This window comes from Salvia splendens, chromosome 10 (genome assembly GCF_004379255.2).
Source record: "Salvia splendens isolate huo1 chromosome 10, SspV2, whole genome shotgun sequence".
NCBI classification, from domain to species: domain Eukaryota; kingdom Viridiplantae; phylum Streptophyta; class Magnoliopsida; order Lamiales; family Lamiaceae; genus Salvia; species Salvia splendens.
The window spans coordinates 64,917-77,569 of record NC_056041.1 but is presented as its reverse complement, the minus strand read 5'-3'; the positions used below and the strand labels follow the sequence as shown (position 1 = coordinate 77,569).

Below are 12,653 nucleotides of genomic sequence, written 5' to 3'. Positions count from 1 at the left end.
CAAATGAATGAGCAGAGAGATGTTGTAGATGTTGTAGATGTTGTAGATGTTGCTGATGTTGGTGTTGGATTGAATGATGAGGTAGATGATGCAGATGATCTTGATGAGCCAAGGCCACTATCCGAGACAGAGCCAGACCCCGATCTCAGTGATGGTGATGGTGCTGATGATGTCGGTGCTAGTTCTGATGATGAGATAGTACCATGTAAACCTGTTATGCAAGGTGAACAACCACTTCCGGAATACAATCCTAATGGGTTTAGATTCTTTCGTGAATTACCAAGTCGTCCTTCTGGAGTATCGGATGATGTGGGAGGTAATGAACACAGCCTTTTGTATTGGAATGAGAATGAGCCGCATCGGATTGTGTTGGGAACAAAATTTGATTCCAAGCTACACGTGAAAACTGCTATAACTATGTGGAGTTTATGGAATGAAAAACAGTTTAAGGTTGTCGAGAGCAAATTAAGAAGGTGGCATGCTGTATGCAAATTTCCAGCAGGAACGACAGTCACAGGGGCAGGCATCATCAGCACCACCGATGCTGAAAAGGCGAGGGAATGTAAGTGGGAGGTTTCAGTTACACAAAGGTCGCATGACGATATGTGGGAAGTTAGGAAGTGGAAGAATCGACATACCTGTATAGGCCATCGTGCTAATAGAGATCATGCTAACTTTTCAGCCCCAATGATAGCTCTGTTGATTCGACATCATGTGCGACAATGTGCCGATTTCAAGGTCTTCTCAATAATAGCTGATATTCAAGACAGATTTGGTGTGTTAATCAGTTATAAGAAGGCGTGGTATGCAAAGAGAAAGGCTATAGAGTTTGTATACGGTGGATGGGAGGAGTCGTTTAGGCAGTTGCCAAGCTACATGTTTGAACTCCAGTCACAGAATATGGGCACAATTGTTGAGTGGAAGCATAACGATCTGTTGAGTCAGAGGCGTACAATGGTGTTCAACTATGTTTTCTGGGCATTTGGGCCTGCAATACATGCGTTCCAGAAGGCCGCACCGGTGTTAACAGTGGACGGGACTCACCTTCGAGGAAGATTTAAAGGTAAGTTGCTTGTTGCTTGTGGTTTTGATGCTAACAAGACATGCTTGCCTATTGCATATGCTGTGGTGGATGAAGAAACCAATGACAGTTGGTCGTGGTTTTTGGATCATGTCAGAACTCATGTAGTGAAATACGAGAGGGAGGTGTGCATTATATCAGATAGGCATAAAGGACTCTTGAATGCAATGGATTCTGAAATCATGACTAGGGCCCCGCAGATACACCACAAATTTTGTTTGCTTCATGTGAGGGCAAATGTGTTGAAGAAGCACAAGGGCCCCAATGTGAAGGCCATTATATGGAAGTTGGGGGTCAGTTCTCAGGAACGTAAATTTGCCAGAAGACGTCGAGCACTATATGATGTCAACAGTGGTGCGGTTCGAATGCTGAATAGGATTACAAAAGAATGTTGGTCACTGTGCTACGATGGTGGACTTAGGTGGGGGGTGGCCACCACAAACATGTCGGAGTGCTACAATAACGTCTTGAGGGGTGTGAGAGAGTTGCCGATTAGAGCGTTGGTTGATTTGACATTTTGGAGGACGGTAAAATGGTGGGCGGAGAAGAAGACAACAATAGAACACACCGAAGGTGAATTAACCCCATGGGCGAGGGACAGACTTGCTAAGAATGACTCAAAGGGGCGAAAACATTACATCACTGTCATTGACCGAGATCTAGGGAAGTACCATGTCCGAACTCGAGGAAGAATCGTACAAGGAGTGTCAAAGGGCAACAATGTTCAAATAGTCAGGTATTTGGAATCGAGTTGCAGTTGTGGTAAGTGGCAGATGTGGAGAATCCCTTGTTCGCATGCTTGTGCGGTTGCTAGAGACAGAGGTCATGTTATGATTGACCTGATAGATGAGAAGTACTACCTAGGTACATGGAGATCACAGTACTATAGTGAAGTTTCATTTGATGCACCAAGACATGAAGAGTATTGGGTTGCACCTTCATGGAAATTGTGCATCACCCCTCAACAGTACAAATCTCTACACTTGCTGGACCAATCTTCAAATCCAACAGGGTAGTCACGGCCAGTGAAAGCACGACCGTCTGCTCTCAAACCCCACAGGCTTTGCACATCCTGTAAGGTAACAGTAACTTCCCCAACTGGAAGGTGGAAACAGTGTGTCTCAGGCCTCCAGCGCTCGATCAAGGCAGTTATTAGCTCATTGTCCATCCTCATCGGTCTTCCACATTCAACCACGCCTCTGAACCCCCATACACCTAGCCAATACATCACATTTTCATGTATAGGCAATGCCCACACCTTACTCTCCGTCCTACGACTTCTCAACACATTTGTTGTGCCATTCGCCAACAACGAGCTTGAAATGTGTTCGCTCTGATGAAACAGTAGTGATGGATCCTCAGGTCCATAGCATAACTGTTGTTCGGAACTTGCAGATGCCATCTACTTCAAAACATTCACCCATGCTTCAAATTTTTTTCATAACAACTCAACAATCAACAAGCTAACTAAATTGCAACTTAGGGGCACAATATATGCATAAAATCGCCCACCAAAAGGGGCACAATTACAAAAACTTAATCAATTGCTACTACCCATTCAATTATATGCATATGAAATACCCAAATTACGGAAAATCGACCAACAAATCCAACAATTTCATCATAAACGCTAATTTTGCTAAATTAAATCCATATGAAATACACAAATTACGGAAAGTCGTCCAAAAATTCCATCAATTTCATCATAACCCATAATTTCATCATAATCGCTACTTATATGCAACAAAACAACACAAAAATACCAAAAATCCATCAATTTAATCAAAAACCCTACTTTTACTAAATAACGGAAAACCTGCCCAAATTAAACATTAAAGGATGTATTTAGCCAAATTGAAGAACAATTACCGGAAAATGGTTGCAAAATGGTGGTAATTCGCCGGATTTTGCTCGGATTCGTCGGAAATCGCCTGCCTCGCCTGCTTCGCCTCTTTCGTCGCGTTTCTGCCTGATTCTGCCTTCTGCCCGTTTTAAAACTCAACTAACGACGCATAAGTATTATGCGTCGCTAACTAAAGACGCATAAGAGTTATGCGTCGCTATTAAACGACGCATAAGTATTATGCGTCTCTAATAAACGACGCATAAGTGTTATGCGTCTCTAATAAACGACGCACAATGGTTATGCGTCATTAACTAACGACGCACAATGATTATGCGTCGTTTAATAGCGACGCATAAGGATTATGCGTCTTTTTGTTAGTGACGCATAAGAGTTATGCGTCACTCCCTGAAGCGGAATACGACTAATGCTCTTCATTAAAATGGAATTCCATTAAAATCCTTTACCAAAAAAAGAATTGATCCTCCGTATTTGTTACAAATATATTCGATCATAGAAAATATAAATTCGAAGGATCCGTATAGAAACAGTTTAGCATTCTCATTCCTACCACCAACACAGGTTGGAATCTTCTTTTCTTTTGTAGAATAGGTAATCTCGATTGTTTCCGTTTCCTGCTCGGATTAGCTGGAATCACTCTGTTTTTCTGTATGTACAAGAAATACTCCCCATTTTTATGTTTTCTGTTCGTGCTATAGGAATCTAGGGCTGTCTCTATTCTTGTAAATTGATTATCTTGGCTGCTTGATTCATCGATTGGGATGTTCAATTTGATGGAATATTGGTGAAGTTGGAAGCTTTACAGATTTGATTATATGGTTTCTGTTTTTGGTGATTTCAGCATGCAATTTATCATTGTCTTTGAAGGGATTTGGGCCGATTAGGTTTGAAAAACTGCCTTAAAGTATTACTTGGATTGATCTGCGAAGCCAAATTCTAGAATTAGGCTGCTGTTGATTACAAAATGATGGTGGATTCAATAGCTGCAACATCTCTTTTAGGGCACCGGCCATTTTTTAGTAGCTATAATTGGCTGTCTTTTACCAAGTCAATGAATAGGAAATATGCTATCTCACCTTCTGTGAGAAGGTGGCATGTTAAGAAGCCGATTAGGTCTTTGACAAAGGCTCAGGCTGCAGAATTGACAAGAGAGGCACATTCATATCGCAAGGAAGAGCGAGAACCTCCCAGGATTGACTATGGTGTGGATAGCCGGCCGGGGCTATGGCCACCGGAAAACAAGGCTGATAACCCTGCCCTTAAGAACCTGTTGCTTCGACAGGAGAGGATGGGTTGTGGTTGGTTAGGTGCTATATTTGAATGGGAAGGGGTGCTGGTTGAGGACAATCCGGATCTCGAGAAGCAAGCTTGGTTGACTCTTGCTCAGGAAGAAGGGAAATCGCCACCACCGGCCTTTATGCTTAGACGAATAGAAGGGATGAAGAACTAGCAGGCTATAGCAGAGGTTCTCTGCTGGTCTAGGGATCCCGGGGTGTTGAAGAGGATGGGGTCTAGGAAGGAAGAGATCCACCAAGCTCTGCAGGACGGTATGTACAGATTCCGGTCTGGCTCCCAGGCGTTCTTGAACCTTCTGGTTCATCACAAGGTGCCCGTTGCGTTGGTCTCCACCCCGCCTAGAAAGTCTCTTGAGAGGGCCATTGCAGTGATTGGGATTGAAGGAGTGTTCAGTGTCATTGTCACTGCTGAGGATGTCTACAGGGGGAAGCCTGTCCCGGAGATGTTCATGTATGCAGCGCAGCTCCTGCAGTTTATACCCGAACGGTGTATAGTGTTTGGGAACTCGAATCAAACGGTTCCGGCCGCCCATGATGCACGGATGAAGTGCGTTGCTGTTGCCAGCAAGCACCCTGTGTACGAGCTCGGGGCAGCTGACCTGGTGGTCCGGCACCTTGATGAGCTCACGGTGGTGGACTTGAAGAACCTTGCTGATATTGAGGCAGTGGAGCTCGAGCCAGAGAAGGAGATGGAGGCTTCGGCTGAAGATGACCGGCCTTTGTCCACATCAGTAGGTGTGTATGATGGTTTCTGGTGATATTTTTTCCCAAATGTACAGGATGTTCTAGTTCTTGGTCATGTGTTATAGACCAAAATACAAAGGGAGGATGTTCTAGTTCTTGGTCATGTGTTATAGACCAAAATACAAAGGGTGGTTCAGTGGTTGGTTCTGCAAAGGAAAAGTGTCTAGAAATGCAGAAGGTAGTCTACGTTGGGTTACCATGTGCACTATAATGTACTACTAGTATTATTTAGTATGTTTATAATTAAAAATATATACTACTCATCCGGGGTGAAGCCAGGAATTTGTAAGGAGAGGGGCAAAATTACATACGAAATTTTTTTAAAAATTTGCGGAGAGGCATTTAGTAAGAAATTGAAAGAAATAAATTTTTAATATATATAATATCTACCTGTGAAAATAGAAATAAATTAAAAATATATATAATATCTACCTGTGAAAATATGAGGCGAGGCAATTGCCTCTATTACCTGAACCCTAAACCAAACCAAACCTAACCTAACCTAACCTAACCTAACCTATTGATTTGAGCAACGTACACCCAATACACCTATTAATTGGAGCGAAAATGTCGCGTATAAATAACTTACTGATTGGAATGAACATTAAATTTACGTTCTACATTAAAAAGCGAAATTATTTTCGACAAAAATATGCTTTGAATTATTATAGTGGACCTTGTTCGTAATTTTTTTTTCCTCAATCACTTTATTGATGACATTCAACAACAAAATTGAAAAATAAATTTGGTCAAGAAAAAAATGAAATTTGATAAAATACTTTAACAAATAAAAACATAAAAATAGAAATAGGAATTTAATCAAAATTTAGGTAGACCGATAACGTGTCAGATGCGGATGGAACGGACCACGGCAAAAGAGTGGATGGTGCCGCACATCATTGCACCCCATGCCTCCTCCGCCATTCTTTTCATCTCTGCTTAGACCATTCACAATAGAATAGCCCAGCAATAGCCCAGCCATAGCCTAGCCACAAACTCCTCCTGGCACATCATCAACACTAAAAATCTTCCTGCCACATCATAAATAGCTCAGTCATTGCCTAGCCACATCATAAATAGCCCAGTCACATCAATAGTCACATCACTCAAAATTATATAAAACAAATAATTAACAATCACACAAAATACGCAATTTAATTTACGAGACATATACGAGAAAATTCAATAATATTATTAAAATTTAAAAAGTACATTAATACAGGCGTATTAATGTACACCTTCATCTTCGACAATTATGTTGTGCATGATAATACAGGCGTACATTATATCTGCAATGCAGTCGACATGCCACAAACGCGTTGGCCCCTTAACTGCCGCCCATCGAGACTGGAGCACACCAAATGCGCGCTCCACGTCCTTGCGCGCCGACTCCTGCCGTGCCGCAAAGTAGGCCTTCCTCTCATCTGATGCGCATCGGATCGTCTTCACAAAGACGGGCCACCTAGGGTATATCCCAACCGCCAAGTAGTAGCTCATATCATGCCGGTTGCCGTTAGCGACAAAACTGATGGCCGGACCGACACCCTGACACTGCTCGTTGAAAAGTGGCGACGAGTTGAGGACGTTGAGGTCGTTGTTCGAACCGGCTATCCCAAAATACGCATGTCAAATCCACAACCGGTAATCAGCTACGACCTCGAGGATCATCGTGGGATTCTTTCCCTTGTAGCCGGTTGTGTAGAACCCCTTCCAGTAAGCGGGACAGTTCTTCCACTCCCAATGCATACAATCTATGCTGCCTAACATTCCCGGGAACCCATGCTTCTCCCCGTGCATCCGCATCAGATCCTGGCAGTCTTCGAGGGTAGAGCTTCGAAGGTACTGATCACTGAATACTTCAATCACGCCCTGACAGAAATACTTCATACATTCGAGGGCAGTCATCTCACCGATGTGGAGGTACTCGTCCCACATGTCTGCCGAGCCTCCGTAGGCCAACTGCCGGATTGCCGCAGTGCACTTTTGAATAGGTGTGCGGTCGGGTCTGCTAGACGCATCGTGCCTGAAGCGGAAATACAGATATCGTTGCTTCAAATCGTTAACAATACGCATAAACAGAGACCTGCTCATCCTAAAACGGCGCTTGAAAAGGTTGGCGTTGAACCGCGACTCCTGTGCGAAGTAGTCTTCGTATAGGCACTGATGTGCAGCTACGTGATCACGATCAATCACCGCTCGGCGGTGTACTACTGGGCGAGGTCGAGGTACCGCCGGCTGCAAGACCCTCTGCATCCATTGATCAATCTCACGGTTCATATTGGCCTCTGGCGCTTCGTTCATTAAACGCTCGTACTCCTCAGCATCCCCACCACTACTACCACCGGCGTTACTCATTTCTAGGTGTTGATCTTGTACAGAAATGAAGATAGAGAGAGTACTCGTTAAAACAAGTGGTGCGAATGAAAATGACGTGCAAAGCGCGTATATATAGTGTTTTAAAAAAAAATCGCGCTAGACGGTGCGCTAGGCGATCCGGACGCTGCAATAGCGCCGAGCGGATCGCCCATCGCACCGCCTAGTGCCACGGAACCGCCGAGCACTAGGCGGTTTTTAAATCCGGAAATGGCTGGGCGGTTGCAATAGACCGCCTAGCGCCGACGCTCGGCTAGGCGGTGCGCTAGGCGCTATTGTGGATGCTCTTAGTGCTTACTAAATTCTTATTCTACTGAAAAATCAAACACGCCAACTCCATTGTAGAGGACTCGCGTTTCTTGTTCTCTTTATCTGAAGCCGATTCAAGGTATTGTCTTGTTCAGTATGTTTCCTTACCTTTGATCCTAAGCTTTCATATACCGATTGTGGATTTTCCTTTTTTATGTTGGCTTTTTCGGCATCAATTGAAGTCTGTTTGAGAATACATTACTGGAATTCAGCATTTTTGTAACAGTTCAAGTCTATATTTGATATTTTTTCGGATTGCTCTCAATTGTATAATTGGCTGCTAGAAATGAGTGAGCAGCAGCTGAAGATTTTGTAAATTTTGTTCATGATATAATTGTTTCTGCAACGTACATTGAGTATCTGTCCTGACGCTGAAGACACTATTCTAATGTGTAATATGTCTGAATTTTCAAAACAAATATGTCTAGAACCATGTGTCTTATTGAATGTTTTTCGTATATCAGCTTGTCGATCTGAATGTTAACTAACATCTTTCTCAAGCTCAATATATGGGTCTTTTATGTTTTTGTGATTGGCACTGCAGCTTCCAGCCATGACATTGATGTCCCATCCTGGTTCATCTCACAGCATTCATTCTGAGGTTATACAGTGTAAAACAAGGTGCAATGGAGTTAATAGATTTTCCAAAACAGTTGACTCAGCCCGAAGAAATGAAACCTCCTTAGGTATGCGGTCCCCTTTGTGGAGTTCCCTGAAGGTGAAACCAAGCTCAAGTTCTTTTGGCACTGGAGTGCGATGGAGGCAAGAGCTCCAGGTAACTGTTGCTGCAAGTCCTCCTACAGAAGATGCTGTTATCTCAACCGAGCCACTTACAAAAGAAGACCTTGTAGCTTAGCTTGCTTCGGGTTGCAAGCCTAAGGAAAACTGGAGGTTGGAGTTATAGCTTTTCTTGGTACTAAAATATTGATTGCATCTTGTTCTTTTGAAAATACCCTCTGGTTTCAATATGTAGTCTAGTGTTGCTATTCCTGCTTTTGTTGTGAAACAACCAGTTTACTGGGATTATTTTTAAAATCTAGTTTTTTTTTCCAATTACTTTCAGCTGGTTAAACTTGAAATTGCTAGCCATATTGTTCCTTCCCAGTTTATACTGTAGTTGGAAAGGTCATGCTTACATCCCACTAATATGAGATTATTATTCTTGGACGCTGTTATGTGATAATGTCCACTTGTTCCTTACCATGCCTTTGCACTGGGCCTGAATACCCAGCATCAGTTATTGATTAATCACTTCCTATTTCCAACCAGCAGTTTGGATTTGTATCTCTAGTTAATAGTTTAATGGTTCTTATGTTAATAAAGATCTGACACCTGATGACACAGTATATATCATTGGCTTGTACAGGATAGGCACTGAACACGAAAAGTTTGGGTTTGAGATTGGATCATTAAGCCCCGTGAGATATGAACAGATAGCAGAGCTTCTTAACGTTATATCTGAGAGATTTCACTGGGATAAAATAATGGAAGGTGAAAACATTATTGGACTCAAGCAAGTATGTAATTTATATCCAGTTCCCTGAAAAAATATATGGCCATTTCCACAATACTTTGTCTATGCTATACACGCTGGTGTCCATGTAACATTAAACAATTGTTAATATAACCTCCTATTCTATCTGATACATATTGCTAGACCTTAGATTCCAAGTTGATAGTCTATTGCCATATTTGACATATGTGATGCTAAGAACACACTGATTGATTGAGTTTATTGTAACTGGCAGGATAAACAAAGTATCTCACTTGAGCCTGGTGGCCAATTTGAGCTTAGTGGTGCACCCCTTGAAATTCTGCATCAAACTTGTGCTGAAGTCAATTCTCATCTTTATCAGGTTTGTAGATTTGTTCTGAGTGATTTTATCTGGTAAGTTTGTTCCGTTTTAATGTGATGATAAACCAGAATGAGTGGGAAAATAAATATCTAGAATCAATTCCTATCATGAACTCAGAAATTTTTTAATCACATTTTAAATAGATTTAGTCAGAATTGTAAATTTGCCTTAACAAGAGAAGCTTTCCACAGACTAGTAAATCATGCCTAGTCCCTTTTAAAGATTTCAAGCCTATTGTACTTGTGGTTGTGGACACTCTATTTAACCAGCCAAATCAGACTTCAACAGATAATAATTGGTTTATGAAATGCACAGGTTAAGGCTGTTGCAGAGGAGATGGGAATTGGATTTTTAGGAATTGGCTTCCAGCCCACGCGGAGACGAGAAGACATACCAATAATGCCCAAGGTAACATCTATATGAACTTTTAAATATAAATTTCAATTTTATTGAGGGGCGTATTCTCTTTTCTCTCTAGTTGCATTGTAAATAACTATCCATTATGTGGGTTTTCATGGCAGTTCTAACTGAGAGCCAATCTTCATTGCACATTGATTTTTTATTTTCTTGAGTTGACATATCTGTTTCCATCAGTTGTGGGATAGTCTGTTGCATATTTCAATTTGGACCTGTCCCATTCATGGAAGGTTTGACTACTGTGTAAGATCTGATGAGTTTCTTTTTCAGGGAAGATATGTAATTATGAAGAATTACATGCCCAAAGTTGGGTCACTGGGACTTGATATGATGTTTAGAACATGTACCGTCCAGGTGAGGAGTAATCCCTAATTCTCATCTACAGCTTGTTGTTTATACTTTTAGTTCTCAACGTACTTCTTTTAGTCTTCCTTAGATGCTTTATCAGGTGTTGGTTCTCTTTCTCTTATAAAGGTGAACCTGGATTTTGATTCTGAAGCTGATATGATAAGGAAGTTCTGGGCTGGTCTTGCCTTACAGCCTGTAAGTTGGCATTTATCTTTTGCAGGAATCATTTAATTACATGGGATCTAATATATTTATTAAACAGATAGCTACAGCATTATTTGCAAATTCACCATTCACTGAAGGGAAACCAAATGGCTATCTTAGCATGAGAAGGTAGTTATACTTTTCCAGATTGTGACAGTTCAATTTTTTTACTACCCTTAGTTATATGTAGTTAATTTTAGGCTTTGAAAAAGTTGATTACTTCATATTTCTGCACAGCCAAATATGGAAAGACACCGACAATAACCGAGCTGGAATGCTTCCTTTTGTCTTTGATGACTCCTTTGGGTAAGTCCCCTTGTGATGAAAAAATCTACTGTATTTATTATTGGAAATTTGGAAATAGTCTGACACTCTGCTGCCATATAAAGACAGTACTATTTCTACTTAGGGTTCTACACCCACCCTTTTTAGTAAAAGCATTTAATCCAAACTTCTTTGCTCTTCAGGAAGCATATACGTATAAAGACTCACTGCATCAAAAAATATTTCGAAAACAATGGGCATTTATCTTCCACTTTATCTGAATGCTTGGTACTGATCTTGCTATGTGCATATCTTCCATCAATCATAATTGTGTACAGCTGCAATGCCCCCCACCCACTCCAAGTTTTATTTTGGAAAATGTACCGAAATTGTTGACTTGTACGCATGTGAATTTGACTCCATGATTTAACAAAAAGCTGAGGAACTGGCCTGTTCTTGCATGTACCAACTGCAGTGTCACGCCCGCATTTCCTAAGGATAGGAAGTACGGTGGACCGCGACTAGGGGAGGAATAAAGAAGCGGGGAAGAAAGGGGAGAACAGGAATCTTTGACCCAAAAGCATTTATTAAAAAGAAGTTCACTTCAAACATTGTACTAAGAAGACATTTCTAAAGTTAATGTAAACAGAGTTAAATAAAAACAATGTATCGGATTACAAAGCAGCGGAAAAGACCAAAAGACAGATGATGCCGGGTATGACGACACGACACCATCCAAAGACCAAGTAAAACACTCATTTGGCTTTCACTGCTCAACATCCGTCATCCCCATCGCCGCTCAACCTGCACATTAAGAAAACAACATGCAGGGCTGAGTACTTATTGCACTCAGTGGACACACGCCAAAATCATAGTTTGTCATGCCACATCAGTGTAACCTTGGGGTTTTAAGTGTAAGAAAGTAACCCAAGTACACAAAATATACTTCATAAATTCGACTGCGCAGTCATTTTCGGATATTGCCACCCTTATTCCCACTATCATACACTATCTGATCCAACCATGACAAGGGGCGTGGCCACACCCCAGGTCAACTAGACCGGCCAACTTGCTCTCAGATGGCTCCCGGTCTCGTGTACACTAGCCTGAGGGTTCGCAGCCCAACAGACCCGAATTCGATTAAACATATGTGGTAAACCACTTCAGATAGGTTTCAAAACAAAACAATTGGCAAGACAAACAGTTCACCTCCATAAACATTTCCGGAACAAAGTCCGTATTTAAAGATAACCCACATAAAAGTAGGGTAGAAAAGCCCACCTCGATTGCTTAGCTTTTAAAACAGTTCCCTTCAACCACACTTTCCTCGAAAAAGATCACCCTTTTGAAAGATAAATAAATCATGATTAGAGTCAGGGTAGACGATGTTTAAACGACAATGCATGATTCCTACGTGGACGACTTCAACATCTAGCACGTTACACGAACACACACTTAACAACATCTCATAAGCCAAACACACAAAGACACGCCCGAAAACACACCCCGCACGCACCCGACACGCATACGACGTACCCAAAACGCGCACACGACACACACACAACACTCAAACTCCTGGCATACCCTTACTGTGCAACGGCTCACTTGGCTCGGAAAAGGTTCGGAAAAAGCTCGGAAAAAGGATCGGCGTCTCGACATGGCTCGGTGTCTCGGCCGCCTGGCTCGGCACGTCGGTCGCTGGCTCGGCACCTCGGCCGCCTGCTCGGCACCTCGGCCGCTGGCTCGGCACCTCGGCCGCATGCTCGGCACCTCGACCGCCGGCTCGGCACCTCGGCCGCTGGCTCGGCACCTCGGCCGCCTGCTCGGCACCTCGGCCGCCTGGCTCGGCATCTCGGCCGCTGGCTCGGCACCTCGCCGCCTGCTCGGCACCTCGGCCG

The 12,653-nt window shown here is 42.5% G+C and overlaps 1 long non-coding RNA gene and 2 pseudogenes across 1 annotated transcript; 2 read left to right on the top strand and 1 right to left on the bottom strand.

Moving 5' to 3' along the window:
• Positions 1-487: 487 nt before the first annotated feature.
• On the bottom strand, positions 488-872 carry LOC121751973. Its single transcript, XR_006040222.1, has 3 exons — positions 838-872; positions 639-754; positions 488-544 (listed from the first exon to the last, which is right to left on the bottom strand). It is a non-coding gene; the product is annotated as an uncharacterized LOC121751973 (long non-coding RNA).
• Positions 873-3,454: 2,582 nt separating this feature from the next.
• LOC121753050 lies at positions 3,455-5,333 on the top strand (annotated as a pseudogene).
• Positions 5,334-7,696: 2,363 nt separating this feature from the next.
• LOC121751599 lies at positions 7,697-11,060 on the top strand (annotated as a pseudogene).
• Positions 11,061-12,653: the final 1,593 nt, after the last annotated feature.